Below are 21,581 nucleotides of genomic sequence, written 5' to 3'. Positions count from 1 at the left end.
TTGATCCTAAGTGCCTCACATGCCTCACCTAATAGCAAGTGGGCATGCAGCTCAAACTTAGTTCAAGGCACACATACTAGTTTTTATTAGTGCCCTTTGAAAATGACCCACTAACACCTGCATGTGAGTCTCAAATTTATGTTTTTTCCTAACTTTTTGGTGATGCTTCTTAGATGCCTCATGTGCCTCTCATGAAATAAATATGAATCTCATATTTATTTCCAAATGCACATTGCAAATCCAATTCCTATATCTTGCCATATAGAAATAAGACAATGTCACATGGATGGGAGGATCAAACTTATGTTCAATCCTTAAATTCTAGTCCTACTTAGGACACTCCATTGGGGATACAATACAATCTTGAGTCTCACTCGCCACTCACATGAAGTACTTATCAGCCTAATATCATAAAGATAGCCTTAACACATAGACATAGGCTCAACACATAGCTATATTGTTGTGTTTCTGCATATACAATGACAATTTCAGAAGCATGGTTTAACATTGTTGATATGGAAGAGATACTTCTTTATGAATAGCTCTTCCATAAAAAATTGTGCTAATTAAAAAATATAATGCCTTTAAATTTGAGGCATTTTTTTAACATGCTATTAGAGTTGAAAGCATCATCAAGGATTACAGTGTTAAGAAACACTCAGATGACAAATAAGCAAAAAAAAAAAGTTTTTTTTACAAGCCCTCACTAAAGAAATTTTCATATTGAGGGGATGATAAATGAGAATGATAACACCAAGATAGAAAATGAAGAACAATAAGATATTAAAACATACTCCCATTTATGCAAGCAATTCATATTCACAACAAGATAAATGTGATCTCAACAATGATATCAAGGGTTTAACCCAATATAAATGTATCCTTTAACATTGTGTTTCCTCTTGTACACACTTTGTTTCTCCATTGCAAGTGGATTCATTTACTAGAGTGTTGCAATTATCTTCTTGCTTATATTTGCATATATCCATGCAACTAGCCATGTAATTATTATTCCCCTCAAAAAGTGAAATTATTGTTCCCCTCAAAAAATTTTCTAGATCAACCTCTTTTATCACAAAGGTACAAACTCTCTCTTATGGAGACCATGAGAATGCCTTCTATTCCAAATGAATATTACATAAATGTAGGCTACTTCCATAAGAGTATTTTCATGGTTTTGGTACCGTTTGACTGTGTTGAATATCTTACACAATAATTGAACAATATAAAAGCATCCCTATTGAGCAGAATGAAAGGGAAGAGAGATATGGATCAAAACTATAGAAAAAACACTATTCCTCATGCCCTAGGTTATGGAAGGCATCTCTTTAATAATGAAAAAAGTGGAAATTATCTCTTATGAATAGTATAAGCATGCTTTCTTTTTAAATTAAGTGATATATATATGAAGGATATGTCCATGATATATTTTCATGGAGGTGGTACCCTTGGTTTATCTTCAATAGGTTTAAGATAAGTACAGATGCTAGAGTTGTCTCTTAATGAGATGAGCATATGCATGCTTGACATTGGGAGAGAGTAATGTAAATTTCATGAGATAGTTTCATGAGGTAGCCATTGCTTGTTTGTATTGATCATTTGAATACCAACAAAACAATCCAAAAGAATCATGACTTAGTAGCATCAAATTTAACCATTAAATATATGGTTACTAAGATTCATCATGTAGTCTATGTTTGAGAAGTAAGATCATGTACCAATCGCTTTGAAGAAATTATACAAAAAAGTAAAGTACTAATATGGACACTTGGATGCAAGCAAAACTCAGATGATTGTCCTAGGATTACCGATGCTTTGTACCAAGGATAAGGGGACGGGCCGTTAGGGGTGGCTCCCCAATTAGTCGTGATGTAATTATAGTCTCTCAATGATGTCATGGCTCAGCACGAGCATGGAAAGATCTTGTAATTTGATGGGATGGTCAATCTAATTCACTCAAAATTGTGAATTTTGCTATTAAAAAAAAAAAAAGATCATGTACCAATCTAAATGCACTAAAATTTCTATCTTGTTATTCACATAGAGAAATAAAGAATACAATCACACCTCATACTACACCCACAACTTTATATTTTATAATGGAAAAGCCAATATTTAGACAACTTACCTTTTTTTGGCACATTTCTAGTTAAGGAGACCTCAATAGAAGTCATTTTAACTTTGTTTGGCTTACATTGTAATTTTTCAAATAATACCTTTCACACTCCAGCACCACCTTGGAGTCCTTGAGAAAAAAATGATTTTAGCATGCTTCACGTATTTTGATTCCAAAAAGTCTTCATCCAAGTGTTATTGTTTACAGCTAGTCAAACCATCTTCCTTCAAACTAATCTCTCTAAAGAATAGTCTAAATCTACAAGAAAAGACCTTTAACTAAGAGGATGAAAAATTTGAGTCTCTTCAAAAAGAGATGCTAGAACTCTGCAGGAGACATGATAATTTTATCTTCAAATAGTGTCATATATCAATCTTGTCCACCCATGGAAATCATTGCTTAATGTTACCATATGGTCATATATCAAACTTGTCAACCCATAGACTAATATGAAGCAAAAATACCAAGCTTTGAAATCCAGATAAAAATAATGTTGAGTCTCACCATAGCTAGAAACACAAGTGTTTCAACTTTTAGCTAAGACATGTTCATCTAGTATAGTGGAGTCTCAATAAATTTTTATCAATAATCAAAGGAAAAAATTACCTTAGATTTGACATAAAAGTTTTGCACAAGGTGGAAGAGGCTTCAACTTACATTGGATACTCTCCATTGCCTCAAGAAGAAAACACTTTAGAGCTAGGCTAGAAATGCCACTTTTCCCTAACAAACCAATGAAAGTGTTGATGATAAAACTTAAGTTTGAGCCTTCAGAAAAGGGTAGATACTCATACTTAGCTTTGATCGTGTGATTACAATAAAGGGAAGAGACTCTTTAATTATTAACCAAAGAATCCTCATAAAATTATTGAAGTTTAAAAACGAGACTCTTTGACCATTGAGCTAGAGAACTACTTATGAAAGTGATGAGGTACAAAATTGTGGCTCATGATGAAAGAGTATTTGGACAAACTCAAGATAATCAAATTAAATGAAATTCTTTGAGTTCCATTCCAAGGAGGACTCTAAGAAGGATGAGGCTCAATCTCAATTTTGAGGGCATAGACGGGCCAAGTTTTGAGCCTCGTGAAAGGCAAAAAATATCACCATACTCAAAGGAGAGAACTTAAACTTTTAGAATGAAAGGGATCATATGGTAAGGATGAGTCACAGACTATGTTCTTCATGGATGTCTGTATCGATAGTTATCATAATTGTACACGGTAGTAGAGATGACGACCTTCACCAAAGATACTAGAGTTAAACTGGTAGTAGCGGCTAACACATGTTACACCAATTATGCACCGAGCGAGGGATGTTCTATGGATGTGCACATTATTTCCTATCCACATTGTATAAGGTTTTGGGCTCATTGAGAGTTCCAAATTGTAGATGCTAGCTAGAGGGCTCAATTTAATCCCATAGTAGAAAGGATTATTGTGCAAGCCTTTATAATAAAGCCTTTTATTCAAAGAGGCTTCATTCTTGAGTATCCATTCTTGAGAGCTCTCTCTTGAGTGTTCACTTTACGGATGGACTAGCCTTGATCTTAATGCCCATGCTTAGAAGGCTAATGCTAATCCATTATAATTAGAGAAGCATTTCTTAATCTAATCCTTACTTTCTTCATTTGTCTTAATTCTTCAATATTCCATTATGTCATGAAGTAGTTTCACCTCTCATTATTTTAGATTTGAGTGTGTGTGACGACTTCTTGCTTATTGACCACTCCTATCCTTCTATGAGCTCTCGATTTTTGTGATATTTAACATCTCTAATTAGTTTGATTAAGTAGGTTCTTAATCTTGTGATTAGAGTATGTGCCCTATTGCTTGCTCGTGTGTGGATGGGTTTAATGAAATTCAAGCACCATTCACACCATAATCATCAATCAAGTATCGCCTACACACATTAAGCCCACCAAAGTCCGACTTGCCATAGACTAGAATCTCAAAGCACACTCTTGACAAGCACACACTATTTGCATTGGTGTTGGCCTCTCCAATCACCACATGCCAATCAAGGTACTTCATCAAAAGCTACACACACAAGGTGAATGGTACTCAAGTTTTATTAAACCCATCCACACATAATCAAACAATAGGGCACATACACTAATCACAAGATTAAGAACCAACTTAATCAACCTAATTAGAGATGTTAAATATCACAAATCAAGTGTTCATAGAAGGATATGAGTGGTCAATAAGCAAGAAGTCATCACACACACTCAAATCTAGAAAAATGAGAAGGTGAAACTACTTCATGACATAATGGAATATAGAACAATTAAATCTAATGAAGAGAGTAGGGATTAGACTAAGAAATTCTTCTCTAATTACAATGGATTATCACTAGCCTTCTAAGCATGGGCATTAAGCTCAAGGCTAGGCCATCCATAAAGTGAACCACTCAAGAGAGAGCTCTCAAGAATGGATACTCAAGAATGAAGCCTCTTTGCATAAAAGGCTTTCTTATAAACGCTTGTACCACAATCCTTTCTACTATGGGATTAAGTTAAACCCTCTAGCTACCATCTACAATTTGGAACTCTCAATGAGGCCAAGACCTTATACAATGTGGATAGAAAATATGTGCACATCCATAGCACATTCCTCGCTCAGTGCATAATCGGTGTAACATCTGTTAGCCACTGCTAAATTTTTTCCCTTCCTAATTTGGCACACGTCCTCGTGTGCCACTAAAGAAAAACACGATGACATGGTAGAAAGCACGTCCATGGAAGAAATGTTGAGCTGCAAAACATAAAACAAGTAATGAGTATCATAGGCCAACAAGGATGAATAAAACATGAAGTACATTGAAAAGGTGTTTTTGCTAGACTAAAAGATCACCAGGTACAAAGTAGCAAAGGTAAATAGATATCAACATTAATGCATCTTTTGAGAAATTGATTTTCAAACTCCAAATGTTTTGTTTAGAAATACCACATAAACTAAAAACTCAAAATAGAATAAAGATTAAAACTCATGAAAAAGATGAAAACCATTACACCAAGATACATAATTAACATTATTTATAAATATATTCAACGCTTGGCACTTATTCAAGTTCAATGTTTGAAAGCATTATTAATAGTCTATTTATGTTTGACTCATTACGAGTGCTTGATATAGTTGTGTGAATTTCATTTTCAATTAAGGACCTTACATAAATACAAAAATATGTCTGATAAGCTTTCATAACGTAAATTAGATACCTAAGGTTTATTCTTATAGAACAAAGTCTTTTTCATTCAAGCTACCTCTTATAAAACATATGTAAATTATCCCAGGAAGACTTCAACTTAGGACATAAAAATTTATAACTTTTTCTTGGTATCTTTGTATGATCCAGATTATCAAGGATATCTCTTATCAAATAGATGTAAAGAGGATCTATATATTAAAGCTAGAAATGAAGCTACTTAATGTATCATATGGTCTTGATGATGTGGCACTTGAATGCATATACATTCTCTTGCACTATTAGCAATGAACCTTATCTTGTTTTCTATTTAGGTGGCTTATCTACACAAAATTAGAATCTTTTCATAAGATAAGATCCATGTCCATTTCTTTCAACTAGAAAGAGGGTTGGAAGAGTCTTTGACTCATGAGGCTCTTGTAGTTAGTGTGATAGACACTTGCAGATAGTTTCTAGCTAGAATAGTCTCACTAGGGTGGTCATGAGGCTTGAAATCCTTTGTGAGCTAAGATGGATTTCAACTTGAAAGATTTTGTCAAAAGCCTCTAGATCATGAGGCTCTTGATATTAGTATGATTGACACTTTTGCACATGGTTCAAAGCTGGAAAGAGTCCTATTAATGTTCTCATTAGGCTTAAAAATTGAGTCTCTGGATTGTGAGGTTCAAACTTAATATCAAAACTCATGAAGTAGAGACTCACAAAGAAGATCACCTAGAAAAAATTCTACAAGGATCTTTGGCCTTTAAAGCCTTGTGAGACAGTACTCTTGTGGATGGCATCTAACTTGAAAGAGTCCTACTAGAATGGTCATGATGCTTAGAAACTCGGTCTTTAGATCAATTCAAACATAATTCCAAGCCTCATGATGTAAAGATTCAATTTATGCCTTGTGAGATAGACACTCTTATAGATGGTTTCTAACTAAAAAGAGTTCTACTGTAGTGTTCATGAGGCTTGAAAACTGAGTGTCCAAGTCATGAGGCTCGAACTTAAGACTGAATTCTCAACTAGAGATATTTTTTCCAAGGGTCTTTTCTCAAGAGGCTCACAAGTTTGAGCTCAAGCCTCATGAGCTAGATACTTTTCAAATGGTTTCTAGCTAGAAATAATCTTACTAGAATATCTAGCTCATGAGGCTTGAAAATTGAGTCTCTAAGTCATCAGGCTCGAGCGTAAGTTCAAGCCTCATGAGTTAGAGTCTCTAGGAGAAGATATTGTAGCTTATGGGGCGTCAAGTTTATGAGCTAGATACTCCTAGCTTATGAGGTCCTAGCTTACAGGGCTCAAATGGTTTCTAGCTAGAAAGAGTCCTACTAGAATATCTAGCTCACGAGGCTTGAAATTGAGTCTCTAAGTCACGAGGCTCGAGCGTAATTTCAAGTCTCATAATTTTGTCTCTCCTCACTTATCTGTGAAATGAAGGTTGGTATAGCAGCGGTTGTTTTCCCTCCAATTAGGTTGGGGAACAGTTGGTTAAAGAGCCCGATGCCGTGAAAGCAGTATCTAGGAGAAGATATTGTAGCTTATGTGGCTTCAAGTTTATGAGCTAGAGACTCCTAGCTTATGAGGTCCTAGCTTACAAAGCTCAAATGTAAGTTTGACCCTCATGAGCTAGAGACTCTAGGAGTAGATCATTTAGCTTATGAGACTTCTAAGAGATTTTCAAAATTAAGAGTCTCAAGACGCTTTCATGTTTGAGCACAAGCCTAATTAGTTAGGGACTTTTGCAAATGGTTTCAAAATAGAAAGAATCTTGATAGGATCTTAGACCATGAGATATGAAAATTGATTCTCTAGGTCATGAGACTCAACCTTAAGTTTGAGCCTCATGAGAAACACACTCTAGGAGCATAGGTTGTAGGTTATGTGGCTTCAATATTATACGCTAGATACTTCTAGCTTATGAGGCTTCAGGCTTATGAGGTTGAGACTTCTAGATTATGATATGTTAATCTTATCAGGTTTGAGCCTCATGAGCTAGAGGCTCTAGGGGCAAAGATTGTAGCTTATGAGTGTTACACATTATGAGTCTTTTTCTTGGGTGGCTCTCAAGCTTACACCCAAAGCCTCATGGGGTAAAGACGTTTGCAAATGGTTTCTATCTGGAAAGAATCCTCCTAGAATCTCTATCTCATGACACTTGAAAATTTAATCTCTATGTCAAGAGGCTCAAACTTAAGTTTGAACCTCAGGAACCAAAGACTCTAGGAGTAGAGACTATAGCTTATGAGTTTTTCAAGACTCTTTGTCTCAAGAAGCTCTCAAGATAGAGAATGTTGCAAATGGTTTAGAGCTAGAAAGAATGTTGCTAGGATATCTACATTGTGAAACGTGAAAATTGATTCTCTAGGTCATGAGACTCGACCTTCAGTTTGAGCCTCATGGAAAACACACTTTAGGAGCACAGGTTGTAGCTTATGTGGATTTAAGGTTGTGAGATAGAGACTTCTAGCTTATGTGGCTTCAAATTTATGAGGTTGAGACTTATAGCTTTTGAGAGTTCAAGCTTATGAGGTTTGAGCCTCATGAGATAGAGACTCTAGGAGCAAAGAATGTAGCTTATGAGGCTTCAACCTTATGAATTTTTTAAGAGTCTTTGTCTCAAAAGGATCTTGCAAGACTCATGGGGTAAAGATTTTTGCAAATGGTTTCTAACAAGAAAGAATAATCCTAGAATATCTAGCTCATGAGACTTGAAAAGTAAATCTCCAGGTCATGAGGCTCAAACTTAAGTTCAAGCCTCATAAATTAGAGACTCTAGGAGAAGAGATTATAGTTTATGCATTTTTCAAGACTCTTTGTCTCAAGAGGCTCTCAATCTAGGGAAATTTGAAAATGGTTTTGAGCTATAAAGATTCTTGCTGGGATTTTTAGATCATGATAAATGAAAATTGATTCACTAGGTTGTGAGACTTGACCTTAAAATTGACCCTCATGAGCGACAAACTCTAGGAGCATAGGTTGTAGCTTATGTGGCTTCAAGGTTATGAGCTAGATGCTTCTAGCTTATGAGGCTTCAAGATTATGAGGTTGACTTTGAGCTTTTGAGACTTCAAGCTTATGAGGTTTGAGCCTCATGGGCTAGAGGCTCTAGGAGTAGAGATTGTATCTTATGAGGCTTCAATCTTATGAGTTTTTCGAGAGTCGTTGCCTCGAGAGGCTCTCAAGCTCACGCTTAAGCTTCATGAGGTAAAGACTTTTGCAAATGGTGAGGGCGAGCTTTTTGAAATGGGGCCTCTAAACCCAAACCAATGGGCCTACCCTCACAAAATGTTCGTAAAGAGGTACGCACACTACTTGGGGCACCACCTTCTTTTGGGAGTGGAGAAGGAAACCAATCAAAATAACACTTGCACTCACCCACTCAAGCAACACACTTTGAAAACCCCCTTACTCTATATACACTTTGGACACTTGAACACCATCAACGATTATGCAACCGAATGCCGTGCATCAAAATGAAATATGCAATTTGTGGAATAGCATTCACCTTCTCCCCATAAGAATACCCATAATACATCCAAACTCTTCCTCTCTCAAGCACTCATCAAAAAATCATGCGCACAAGACTTGCCTCTCAAACACACAAAAGAATCGCTTACATCAAACTAACACACTTTGCATAGAGAGCTCATCTCCATCTATGCAATGTCGTGACATAAATAAAATCACCATGAGAGGTAGCCACATGCATATGTAATGAAGCAAAAGAGAGTTGGAGTGAGAAATTTCTTTAGACCAATTGAATAAGTGTGGAGAAACAAACCAATGGTAAATTGAGAATAGAACACTTACTTGATTTCCCGCACACCTTTTAAGGGGAGGACAGACGCTGGCTAACCATCACGAAATGCGACACTTGAAAGTTTTGAAGATGATTTCATGATCGTTAACATAACCATGAGAGAGATCATGATGTATTTACAAGTTATTGAGGTGCTACAAATGATTTATTGGGTTGATGGAGTAAGAGATTGTAGAATGGAAAGAGTGGAGAATAGAGTTGCACTTCCTCCAAGGAGGAGGGTTAGGAGGGAGGATGTGAAAGAGGGAGAGTTGGGGTTTTCTCTACTATTGATCAAGAAACAACATGAAGTTGAAAATATAGGTGTCTGTCCTTGAGTCTCTCCAAGGGGGGCTATTTATAGTTGTGTAGGAGTGGGATTATGCTACACTTAATTAGAGTAAGTGATTAGACCTAATTAAGTGTCCTTTGACCACCCATTGAATATTGGACATAAAAGGGACTATTTATTCACCAAAAATATCATTTTAGACCGTGAAGGCTCCATAGGGGTGCATAATGTAGGTGGGCCCCACCATGAGGCCCTACGGGTGGCTCCTGCGGGGTATCTCAACTTGTTTGTCTTGGCATTTAGAAAGCATCTTTAGGTTGGTCCCATCACATGCAAGTGACCTTGAACACTCATTGCTCTTCTAGAAGATGAGTAGGGGAAAAATAAGATCTCACCCTCTTGATTTACTTGATTTCCAGTTCCCTTTTGCTGCGAATCTGACAGATTTACACTATTTTGACCATAACGTTTTACCTGTAGCTCGGAATGACATGCTTCAAAAGGCAAATTTGACCTTCTCAATATGTTTGATATGAATTTGGACTATTCTTCACGCCCATGCACCAAGGAATTTGGTTTGGAAGGTCCACACTAGGCTAGGGAACCTTTTGCTTCCAAGTCTTCTTGTATGGGCCCTTTGCTTGTATGCATCCAAGGGGAATCATGCTTTTTCAAAAGGCTATGATGCTTAAACAAATAGAGGAGGGCCCAATATTATTTTCTTGTGAAAAGAATATACAATTGGAGTCTTTTTGAAAGGAGAGAAACTATATGTATATTCTTAAGAGATATTGGGCCACCTATGTAGGGGGCATAGAAGACTTGTAGAGAGGGACCATAATCTTTGGTAAAGACAAGTGGAGAGTTGATTTCCATGGGAATTTATCTATATGGGGTGGAAGATGGATATATTATTTTTCTACTACTAATTCACAAGAGTTAAGAAAGTTTGAGGGTATATAGTTGGTTATTGTATGCTTATTCTATTTACAAAGCAAAAAAGAAAAGGGTGGTAATATAAATATATGACTAAGGTGACATTTTTGGGAAGAGTATAATGTATGTGTCGCCACAAAGGTTAAACGAAGAGGGGGAATTTACTCTAGATAACTTAATAGCGTAGAAAAATATATACATATATGAGGAAGAGGACGTTGAGTAGGCTGACAAATGTTGCAAAAAGATGGTTACCATTTTATGCCACTCAATGGTTTCTAGCTAGAAATACTCCTCCTAGTATCTCAAGCTCATGAGACTTGAAAATTGAATCCCTATGTCACGAGGCTCAAACTTAAGTTTGAGCCTCATGAACCAGAGACTTTAAGAGTAGAGATTATAGCTTATGGTTTTTTCAAGACTCTTTGTCTCAAGAGGCTCTCAAGCTAGAGACTTTTTCAAATGGTTTTGAGCTAGAATGAATCTTGCTAGGATGTTTAGATCATGAGACATGGAAACTGATTCTCTAGTTCACGAGGATTGACCTTAAGTTTGAGCCTCAGGAAGGAGAGTCTGTAGGAGTACATGTTGTATCCTATGTGGCTTCAAAATTATGAGGTAGATATTTCTAGCTTATAAGCTTTCAGCTTTATGAGGTTGAAACTTCTAGCTTATGAGACTTCAAACTTATGAGGTTTGAGCCTCATGAGCTAGAGGCTCTAGGAGGAGAAGAGATTGTAGCTTATGAGGCTTCAACCTAATGAGTTTTCAAGAGATTTTTTGTCTTAGGAGGCTCTCGGGATTACACTCAAGCCTCATGAGGGACTTTTGCAAATGGTTTCTAGCTAGAAAGAATCCTCCTAGAATCTCTAACTCATAAGACTTGAACATTGAATCTCTAGGTCATGAGGCCCAAACTTAACTTCAAGCATCATAAACCATAGACTCTTGGAGTAGAGATTATAGCTTATGATTTTTTCAAGACACGTTGTCTCAAGAGGCTCTCAATCTAGAGAATTTTTCAAATGGTTTTGGAGCTAGAAAGAATCTTGTCGGGGTATGTAGATCATGAGACATGAAAATTGATTCCGTAGGTCATGAGGCTCAACCTTAAGTTTGAGCCTCATGAGAGAGAGACTTCAAGAGCACAAGCTAAAGCTTATGTGGATTCAAGGTTATCAACTAGAGACTTATACCTTGTGAGGCTTGAGGATTATGAGATTAAGACTTCTCATGAGCTAGAGGCTCTAGAAACAGAGATAGTAGCTTATGAGACTTCAACATTATGAGTTTTCCAAGTCTTTTTTTTGAGGAGGTTCTCAAGCTTATGATCAAGCCTCATGAGGTCAAGACTTTTTCAAATGGCTTTTAGCTAGAAAGCATCCTCCTAGAATCTCTAGCCTATGAGACTTGAAAATTGAATCTCTGGGTTTTATGAGGCACGAACTTAAGTTTGAGCCTCACTAACCAGAGACTCTAGGAGTAGAAATTATAGCTTCTAATTATTTCAAGTCTCTTTGTCTCAAGAGGCTCATGAGTTAGAGACTTTTGCAAATGGTTTTGACCTGGAAAAAATTTTGCTAGGATCTCTAGATCATGAGACATGAAAATTGATTATCTAGGTCATGAGGCTCGACCTTTAGTTTGAGCCTCATGAGCGACAAACTCTAGGAGCACATGTTGTAGCTTATGTGGCTTCAATATTATGAGCTAGAGACTTCAAGCCTATGAGGCTTCACGTTTATGAGGTTGGCACTTCAAGCTTAAAAGGCTTGAGCCTCATGAGCTAGAGGCTCCAAGAGTAGAGATTGTAGATTATGACACTTCAACCTTATGAGTTTTTCAAGAGTCTTTGTCTCAGGAGTCTATCAAGCTTATGCTCAAGCCTCATGAGACAAAGATTTTTGCAAATGATTTCTAACTAGAATTTTCTTAGAATCTCTAGCTCATGAGACTTGAAAAATGAATCTCGAGGTCATGAGGCTCAAACTTAAGTTCTAGCCTCATGAACCAGAGACTTAGGAGTAGAGTTTATAGCTTATGAGTTTGAAGACTCTTTGTGTGAAGAGGCTCTCAAGCTAGAGAATTTTGCAAATGGCTTTGAGATAGAAACAATCTTGCTTGTATATCTAGATCATGAGACATAAAAATTGATTCTCTAGGTCATGAGGCTTGGCCTTAAGTTTTAGCCTTATGAGTGATAGAATCTAGGAGAAAAGGTTGTAGCTTATGTGGCTTCAAGGTTATGAGCCAAAGATTTCTAGCTTATGAGGCTTTTGGCTTATGAGATTGAAAATTGTAGCTTACGAGACTTCAAGCTTATGAGGTTTGAGCTTCATGAGCTAGAGGCTCTAGGAGCAGAGATGAAGCTTCAACCTTATGAGTTTTAAGATCCTTTGTCTCAGAAGTCTCTGATCAAGCTTACGCTCAAGCCTTATGAGGTAAAGAATTTTGCAACTAGTTTCTGGCTTGAAAGAATCCTCCTAGAATATCTAGCTCATGAGACTTGAAAATTGAATCTCTAGTTCATGAGGCTCGAACTTAACTTTCAAGCCTCATGAACCTGAGACTCTAGGAGTAGAGATTGCAGCTTATGAATTTCTGAAGACTCTTTGTCTCAAAATGCTCTCAAGCTAGAGAATCTTGCAAATGGTTTCTATCTAGAAAGAATCGTCCTAGAATCTCTAGCACATGAATCTAGAAAACTAGGTCGATACTATAAAATTAGAGATTTTAGCTTAGGAGATTTCAAGTTTCTGAGTTTTGCAAGACTCTTTGTCTCAAGAGGCTTGGAGTCACAGGGACCATGATTGCTCATGTATTTTCCATTCGAAACAAATCAAACTCTAAAATATTGAATGCATGTAGCTTATTCGCACCTTGGAGTCCAAAAACTTCTAAAACTTGTAGTGATCTCTATCTCAGGAGGCTTGAAAACTGAGTCTCTAGGTCGTGAGGCTTGAAAACTAAGTCTCTAGGTCATGAGGCTCAAGATTGTCACTTATGAGGCTTTCACCTTATGCTTTTTGTAAGAGTCTTTGTCTCAAGAGGCTCTCAACCTTAAGATAAAGCCTAATGAACGAAGATGTTTTTAAATGTTTTTTTCTGCTAGAAAGAATCTTGCTACACTTTTTAGCTCATTAATCTTGAAATTTGAGTCTCCACATCATGAGGCTCGAACATAAGTTCGAGCTGTGTAAGCTAGAGACTCTAGGAGAAGAGATTGTAGCCTATGAGGCCTCAAGCCTGTCTCATCAGATGCACAAAGAGAGAGAGAGAGAGAGAGAGAGATCTTGAAGTGATATGAGGAGACATTATTATGAAGGTATTTGCAACAAGATGTTTACATAAAACCTAGTAGCAACAACTTAGTTCATGGTCACATCATGCTTTCTCAAAACTTTAGTCTACCATGATATATTACGATGAAGAATTGGACTAACATACCTTGAACTTGTTTCGCCCCCAATAAGAATTGAAGTAAAAAAATATGAGGCACGGACCAACGCCAACCAACTGTGCACTAGTAGAGATAGTGCAAGGCTCTTCACAACGACGAGATTCACAAAAGAGGTGGTGCAAGGCTCTTGGAAATGGCAAAGTTCACAACAACCAGAACACTACAAAGATACTTGCGATGCAAGCATCGCAAAAACCCATGCTCAATCTGGAAGAAGAAGCAAGTTGTAGTCGGCATTGAATTCATGATAGAAGTGATGCAAGGCTCTTGGCAATGACGAAGCTCACAAAAGAGGTGGTGCAAGTCTCTTGGGAATGGGAGGCTCATAACACAGGAAGAAGTGCATGACACAGGTGACCTTCATGACAAAAGAGCGAGTTGAATTCAAGATAGAGGTGATGTTTTCAAGTTGAGAAATACCTTGTGGCAGACACACACATGCTTTAATGAATTCACGTTATTGCACTTCATACTAGAGTCAGTGTTGCAGTCCATGACAATGCGATGCTTAGTTCCTGCCATAGCAGTGTCAGAAAAAAAATCGGGGTCTAGTGTATTTTAACCGGTTGAAATTATAAATCCCGGTTAGATTTTGAGCTTGCCTTTAAGAAAACCGGCAACTTTACACAAGTTTTAGTGTAATTACCGACAAAAGCTTCATATTTTGACATGAAAACCGGGAGCATTTCAAGTTTCCCCTTATTTTGATCGGTTAGGAAAAATGTATTTCTGTAGCCCTGTGCCATAGCTCACGATAGAAGCCACGTTCAGCTGAAAGCAACCTACTCCAGTGCAATGTAAACCATGGCTGACGTGACGCCGATGACAGGCCTTTCGCCGTCAATTTCAAATTTTAAAAGTAACGGCGAGTTCAAATTTGACAAGATTTGCAATCACAATTTCAATAAAGAACAAGCTTCAACTTTTCTTTCTCTCTCTCCGTGCGCGTGCTTGTGCACACACACACACACCGCAGGAGGGCCTTGGATGCTGCAGATCTCTCTCTCTCTCTCTCTCTCTCTCTCTCTCTGTGTGTGTGTGTGTGTGTGTGTGTGCGCGCGCGCGCACAGCATCCAGCTTTCCCTTCGCCTTGCAAAGCTGGACGAGCAAGATTCAAATCTAGTAAATTAGTATTTTGATTATTAGCTCCCGATGTGTGTCAAATACTATGGCAAGATTCCGTCATTAGATTGGAAAGGGTGGCTGGCAACGGCTGTGGACCACACACATCAAGTCAAGGCAAAATAGATGTGTGCACACATTGCAGCATGGACGTTCAGGCCTGGTAGGACGGGGGGGGGGGGATATGGACTTTGCACTTGCTTCTTTTTATAGCAGGGACATCAAGTGACGGTCAGAAAAGATCTGCAGGATGATAGAATGAACGTAAAAGATTCTATCGAATAGAATGAGATTGACCCCATATGTCTCCTATGATCCTTTTTAATGCTCAATTAAAGCTAAGAAGGTAGGGCGGCCATAAGCAAGTAAAAGAGGAGTGTGAACAGCTACGAGACAAGCGTCAAAGCAATTGGGGGGAGGGGTGCACCCGACGTGTGCCTTGCGCATAGAAAACAAACTTGGCATGGCTCCTTTGGTAGTACCTAGGTGCCTACCCTTGACAACAAGCATCCCTGGCATGGGTGGTGTACAAGAGCATCAAGAATTTAGTTGAATCTGGGAGTTGCGAGGCTCGAACGAGAGCTTGAGCCTTCTAGGATCTAGGTTGTTCGTCAAGGCTCGAACTAGTTGAATCTGGGAGTTGCGAGGCTCGAACGAGAGCTTGAGCCTTCTAGGATCTAGGTTGTTCGTCAAGGCTCGAACTATAGCTCGAGCCTTGCTTTATGTGATCAAGAACTCGTTGCAACTTGTTTCTTCTGAGAATCGAAGTAGAGCTTGAGCCTTCTAGGGTCTAGGTTGTTCGTCAAGGCTCGAACTATAGCTCGAGCCTTGCTTTTTGTGATCAAGAACTTGTTGCAAGCTTTTTCTTGTGAGAATTGTTGAAAGAAACTTTTAGCTCAACATGAATTTTAAGATGTTTTCATTTTGGTTGTGAATGAACTCTCAAATCCTAGTTATGTATCACTAGGTAGTTTATTCTAGTTCTCATCACACATACTAAACTATGACCTAAAACAGTCTCATGAGTGGGTGTGTGGCTCCTCGATTTTGCATGGTGGGTGGCTCCTCGAGCATCAAATTAGACTGGACACGACGTCTTCATCACAAAAAAGTAACATAGTTTTTTTCTTTTAGCACAACATCAACTTTGATTTATTCCATTTTAATATGCGAGAAAATTGCAAAGTTTATAATGGTGCTCATAGGAATTTTTCAACAAAATTTTATATTACCTCTTGTTTTGTGTCATACCTCAATATCATGATCTTTTGTGTGGGGGAGACCGCATACCTAGCAAGGTGTTATTGATACGTGTTGGTGTAATCTTCACAAAAAGTACTAGAAATGACTTTTTAGCTTAACATCAACTTGGATTATTCCATCTATATTTGTGGGAGTATTTCTATATTCCTAATGATGTTCATAGAAAGTTTTGAACAAAGTCTCGTGTTATTTTCCACATTGTGACATACCATATGATCATGAGCTTTTGTGCGGGAAGAACCACATAACTAAGTAGGTGTTATTGGGGTAAGTAACCTTGGAGCTAATGGGGGGTGAATGGCCAATACGTGGCCTCTCCCAACAATCTCATGATCTTGAGCACTATATGGAAAAGGGTGAGAGAAAGAACGCTCTTTCCTACATACAAGTGTTGGCAACCTCTTCTCATTTTGTACGTTCAACTTGCTTTTGGCCTTTGGGTTGTTTGTTGTCGTAGTGAGTGTTCTAGCTGACACAAGTTTCAACATTTTCTCTTGAGTAGAATCAAGTTTTGGTATTTGTACTTGTAGAAAAATTATTCTTTGGGACCCTAAAAAAATAAATCCTCTATTCTTTCATTGTGCAAAATAAAATAGCAATGCTTTCTCTATCACAAACCACCACAATTCAAACTTTAGTTTTGTAGGACAACTAATCCAAGCTTCCAAAGGAGTGGCATTCAACATGGTAGCTCTAACAAGTAACCATCCAAGGCTCTCAAAGTTTCTTCAAGCTCTACTTCTACTTCTAGAGCAAGGCAAAGCTATGTTCACTTTACAATTTTGACATCAAGGTTTCCCAAGTTCTTTGCATACTTTTAATCCCAATTTAAACATCAATGTTTTCACAAGTCCTCTATACACACTTCAAATTATCCCATCAAAATGTAATTTCTATGAGTCTTAGTAGAACTTAACACCCAATCATTAACAACAATGCAACATCTGCTCTAGATGTTGACACGAATGTTTGACAACAATACAACCCAACACAATGCAAAAAACTGAACTCTAGAACTTGACAACAATGTAAACTAAACTATATAGCTTGACACCAATGGTTGATAATATTACAACCTAGTACATTGTAACCATCACTCAAGAGATTGGTTAACAAAGATTTGTCCCAAAATTGTGCATTTTTTCCGAATTCATAAATCTGTCTTTAGATCAATAAGCTTTTCTTACAGTTTACATTGATGTTGCTTTTTTTTGCATTCATTAATGTTTCTTGTTGACTCTTTTTTCTTTGCAAAATCCGTGTAATCTCTAGCATTGAAGTAATGCACTGAGATACATATAGTTTTTGTATGTTTAGGCACTTTCATATTCGTTGATCACCCATTGTATCATACAATTAATACAAAGTTTTCTCAAACCTTGTGTCGTCTTTATGTTTTGAAGTTATAGCTGTGGTGTTTTTTGATGCATCTTCTTGATCATTTATGTTTTTCTCAAATCTCATGTCATCTTAAGTTCTATTGGTGTTTCTTGATGCATATTTTTGGTTGTTTGCTATGCAGCTCTAACATCCCCAAAAGTTTTCTCCTATAGCACCGGTATTAGCGTCAATAATTATCGTGTTCATAGCATCGCTATTAGCGATACTAACATAGTAAATATATACAACTTGTGATAGTGATGATTATACCAACTGTGCAATTTACCAATGTTTTCATTACAATGCTTATACTGACTATTTCATGATGCCACGGAAAAAAAGAAAATTCAAGTTCAATGGCATCAACATGTATATCTATAGTCTTAAGACTCCCTTCTTGTGTGAATCATGTAGGCAAAATAACATTACCTGCTTCTCCAAAACAAACATAAAGTATTTTCAATTTTAAATCACATCCAAGATTTGTAGAGACGATGAAAGCCATTTAAACACATACACAAAAGATGCATTGTACTTGCTTCTTTTTCTTCAAATATTTTGATCTCCCTTTTGTGTGTTTAATTCTTGGATAAGTTGAGCTACATGAAGAATTTGACATTGTTTAGAGATTATGTGGAGAAAGTTTTTCTAGAGTTTGTTTCTGAATTTAAAACTAGCTAAAAATGGTTTCTTAAGTTTTCTGCGCTATCTCCTTATTCCTCTCACAAGAAGATAGAGAAATTTTCTCATGTAAGAAAACGGAGCTTTTTTCAATGTTTTTTCATACAATGCATAACATCATGAGCTTCTGCTTGAGAGGCACCGTATACCTAGCTAGGTACAATTAGGGGCAGGTGACCGCCGGCTTTCGTACAATGCATAACATCATGAGCTTCTGCTCGAGAGGCACTACATACCTAGCTAGGTACGATTGGGGGCAGGTGACCGCCGGCTTTCATACAATGCATAACATCATGAGCTTTTGCTCGAGAGGCACCGCATACCTAGCTAGGTACGATTGGGGGCAGGTGATCGCCCCCCCCCCCCGGCCCGGCGGTCTCCTGCCCCCAATTGTACCTAGCTAGGTATGCAGTGCCTCCCTCACAAAAGCTCATGATGTTGAGGTAGGTCAAAATGTGGGAATTATTGTGAGAATTTGTCCAAAACTTATTGTGTCTATATTGATGGTACATCACTCCTACTAGAAGACAGTCATGACTTCTCACGATACATGCTCTAATACGTATACAGCAAGAAATACATCAGCCAACACTGAGCAACAATTCTAGGCTAAGAAAGAGCCCATCCATCAGGCAAGAGCTCACACATACCCATTCTTAAGGATATCATTGATGACATGTGGTCAAGGGATAACGATATAGTGAAAAAAGAAGTATTAAATGAGGTTAACCCACATGTTCAAAGGAGAGAGCATTAGCAATAAAAATACAAATTGAATACCTATTTAATTTTCCTTATCTAAAGAGGCCCAAGGGAGCTTCAGCTTTCTTTACTTTTACTGATCAAACACTTACTTCCTCCATGATGATACGTTACATGTTTTCAGCAAGAAGATGGTCATGATTTCTCTCTTATTCTCAAAGACATGCTTAGATAGGGTAAGAAGTGAATTATGAGACATGCTCCCGTAAGGTGACATATCCACCCGCAATCTAGAGACAAAAATATGGAATATGCTTTGGTATCTGTTTGTAATTTGCTAAAGAAGCATATCAGTAAGGCCTTGACTATCCTTAATTCCTTAAAAGGCCTCAAAAAGTGAATTTTCTCAAACAGAGATCGAGAGATAAACTTTGAAAAATATCAAGCTTGGTATTGTTGAATTAGTCTTTTCATGACAAATCCGACGCTCATATAATCACAAAAATGATCAAATTTTTGAAACCCCCTTGTAACAATTTACTTTCAACTATGTGTCCATAACATGGCTGGTACTCTTCCCTTCCGGGGCCCCGGCCTAGAAAACAAGAAGCACTAGTGGGCAATGCTCACACGTACACATTCTCAAATCTATCCTTGATTACAATGACAAAAATTATAATAGTGATAATGAAAGTGTCAAGTGAGGTGACTTACTCGAGTGTTCAAAGGAAGGAGCCAGCTTAGCAAAAAGAAATTATTCACTTTGAATTTCTGATTTCCTTTTCTAAAGAGGCCAAGGGAGCTTCAGCTTCCAATGACCAACAAATTTCAACCGATCGACAAACTGATAGAAAACCAAAGGAGTCATACATAATCATGAGTGGCTAATTTGGGTCTTTTAATTTGACTGGTTGAAATTGTGAACAAACAAAAACTTAGTGCAAAGCTCCGAATGCGGTCGGAGTCATAGTGTGTGTAGATCTAGGTCAATTGCAAGCAAGAAGAAAGAAGCATAAAGATAGAAGTTAGTTGTCAATTTGCATGATTACAATGAGCAATAAGCACTTTTTTTTAAGTCCAAAACATAAATCCTGTCATGTGAAATACATCTTAATTGATTTATAGAGAGAGAGAGAGAGAGAGAGAGAGAGAGAGAGAGAGTGTGTCTCTCAAAGAAAGGTTGGACTCGGGGGATCTGAAGAGATTACAAAGATGTATCCGACAAGTCTTGAACTCAAAACCTAGTATGCAAACAGAAGGGTAGCGAGACAACCAGTCTACCACAAGAAGTTTTGGACAAATTCTCACAATAATTGCCACATTCTGACCTATTGAGGGAGGCACTGCATACCTAGCTAGGTACGATTGGGGACTGGGGATTGCCGGCCCGATGGGGGTCCAGCGGTCACCTGCCCCCAATCGTACCTAGCTAGGTAGCGGTCACCTGCCCCCAATCGTACCTAGCTAGGTATGCGGTGCCTCTCAAGCAGAAGCTCATGTTGTTATGCATTGTACGAAAATCGGCGAAGAAGAAGAAGAAGAAGAGAGTTTTAACGTCGTAAGGAGGGAGAGAGAGAGAGAGAGAGAGCTTACCTTGAGCTTGAAGCTTTGCTTGAGTTGCAAGCTGATGCTGCTGCATGCACACGCTAGCAAATTCTGAACCTCTCCAACAAGCTCACTCCCGGGCGCCTGACTTCGTGCAGCAGAGGGGAGGGGCTTGTTGAAGAGCTCCAGTATCTCCTAGCATCGCAAGCCCAGGCGTCGCCGGCATGGCTCAAAGAGAGAGAGAGACGGAGAGAGTGCGAGAGATGTGTGTGTGTGTGTAACAGTATAGGTGGCAACTGAGGCAGGAGAACAAGAAGAGAGACGACGAGACGTTGCACTATTTGTAGGCTGAAATGCCATTGTTGCCTAGAGCGCCTCGCTCTCTCTCTCTCTCTCTCTCTCTCTGCACAAGCGTGTAAAAAAAAGAGGTATAGCTATAGAGGGTGGCAGGAATCTGCCATTAGGTGCGCGGGTGGAAGGTGAATAATGCTCTTTCTCTCCTTTAGCCTCAAGGCTTTGAGTCCTTTCTCTTTGAGAGTTGAGAGTTGTAGGTGTACGCCCTGTCTTTCTTAGACGCGTTGACAATTTTACTCTCGTACTTTCACACTATGTACACGTGATGATGACATGTGAAACCACAACTCGTGACTTACATTCAACTTACAATGCCTTTGAGGCTCATTCACGCGCTACCTCGAATGGAAACAAACCTTTTAGAAAATTTCTCATGTAGGAAAATGGAGTCTTTGTCATTGTTTTTCATACAATGCATAACATCATGAGCTTATGCTCGAGAGGCACCACATACCTAGCTAGGTATGCGATGCCTCCCTCACAAAAGCTCATGATGTTGAGGTGAGTCACAATGTGAGAATTATTGTGAGAATTTGTCCAAAACTTCTTATGACACACAAGAGAGAATGAAAATCAACTCATGGTATCCCTCCCCACTCACCTTCACGCACACGCTAAGGGGAGCTGGCCTAGTGGTTAAGGCAAGGAGCTCTAATCGTGCCCACTATGGTTCAACCTTTGCAACATGCGAGTGTGGGTGTGTGGGCGCAATCCCATAAAACTAAGTGATGCAAAC

General features: G+C 38.2%; 1 long non-coding RNA gene across 1 annotated transcript; it reads right to left on the bottom strand.

Moving 5' to 3' along the window:
* Positions 1-3,005: 3,005 nt before the first annotated feature.
* Positions 3,006-20,952, bottom strand: LOC147454067 (uncharacterized). The gene is made up of 3 exons (XR_015188587.1): positions 20,540-20,952; positions 19,661-19,790; positions 3,006-4,872 (listed from the first exon to the last, which is right to left on the bottom strand). It is a non-coding gene; the product is annotated as an uncharacterized LOC147454067 (long non-coding RNA).
* Positions 20,953-21,581: the final 629 nt, after the last annotated feature.

This window comes from Adiantum capillus-veneris, chromosome 7 (genome assembly GCF_014529385.1).
Source record: "Adiantum capillus-veneris isolate H3 chromosome 7, ASM1452938v2, whole genome shotgun sequence".
NCBI lineage: Eukaryota > Viridiplantae > Streptophyta > Polypodiopsida > Polypodiales > Pteridaceae > Adiantum > Adiantum capillus-veneris.
This window is presented reverse-complemented; position numbering and strand designations above follow the sequence as displayed.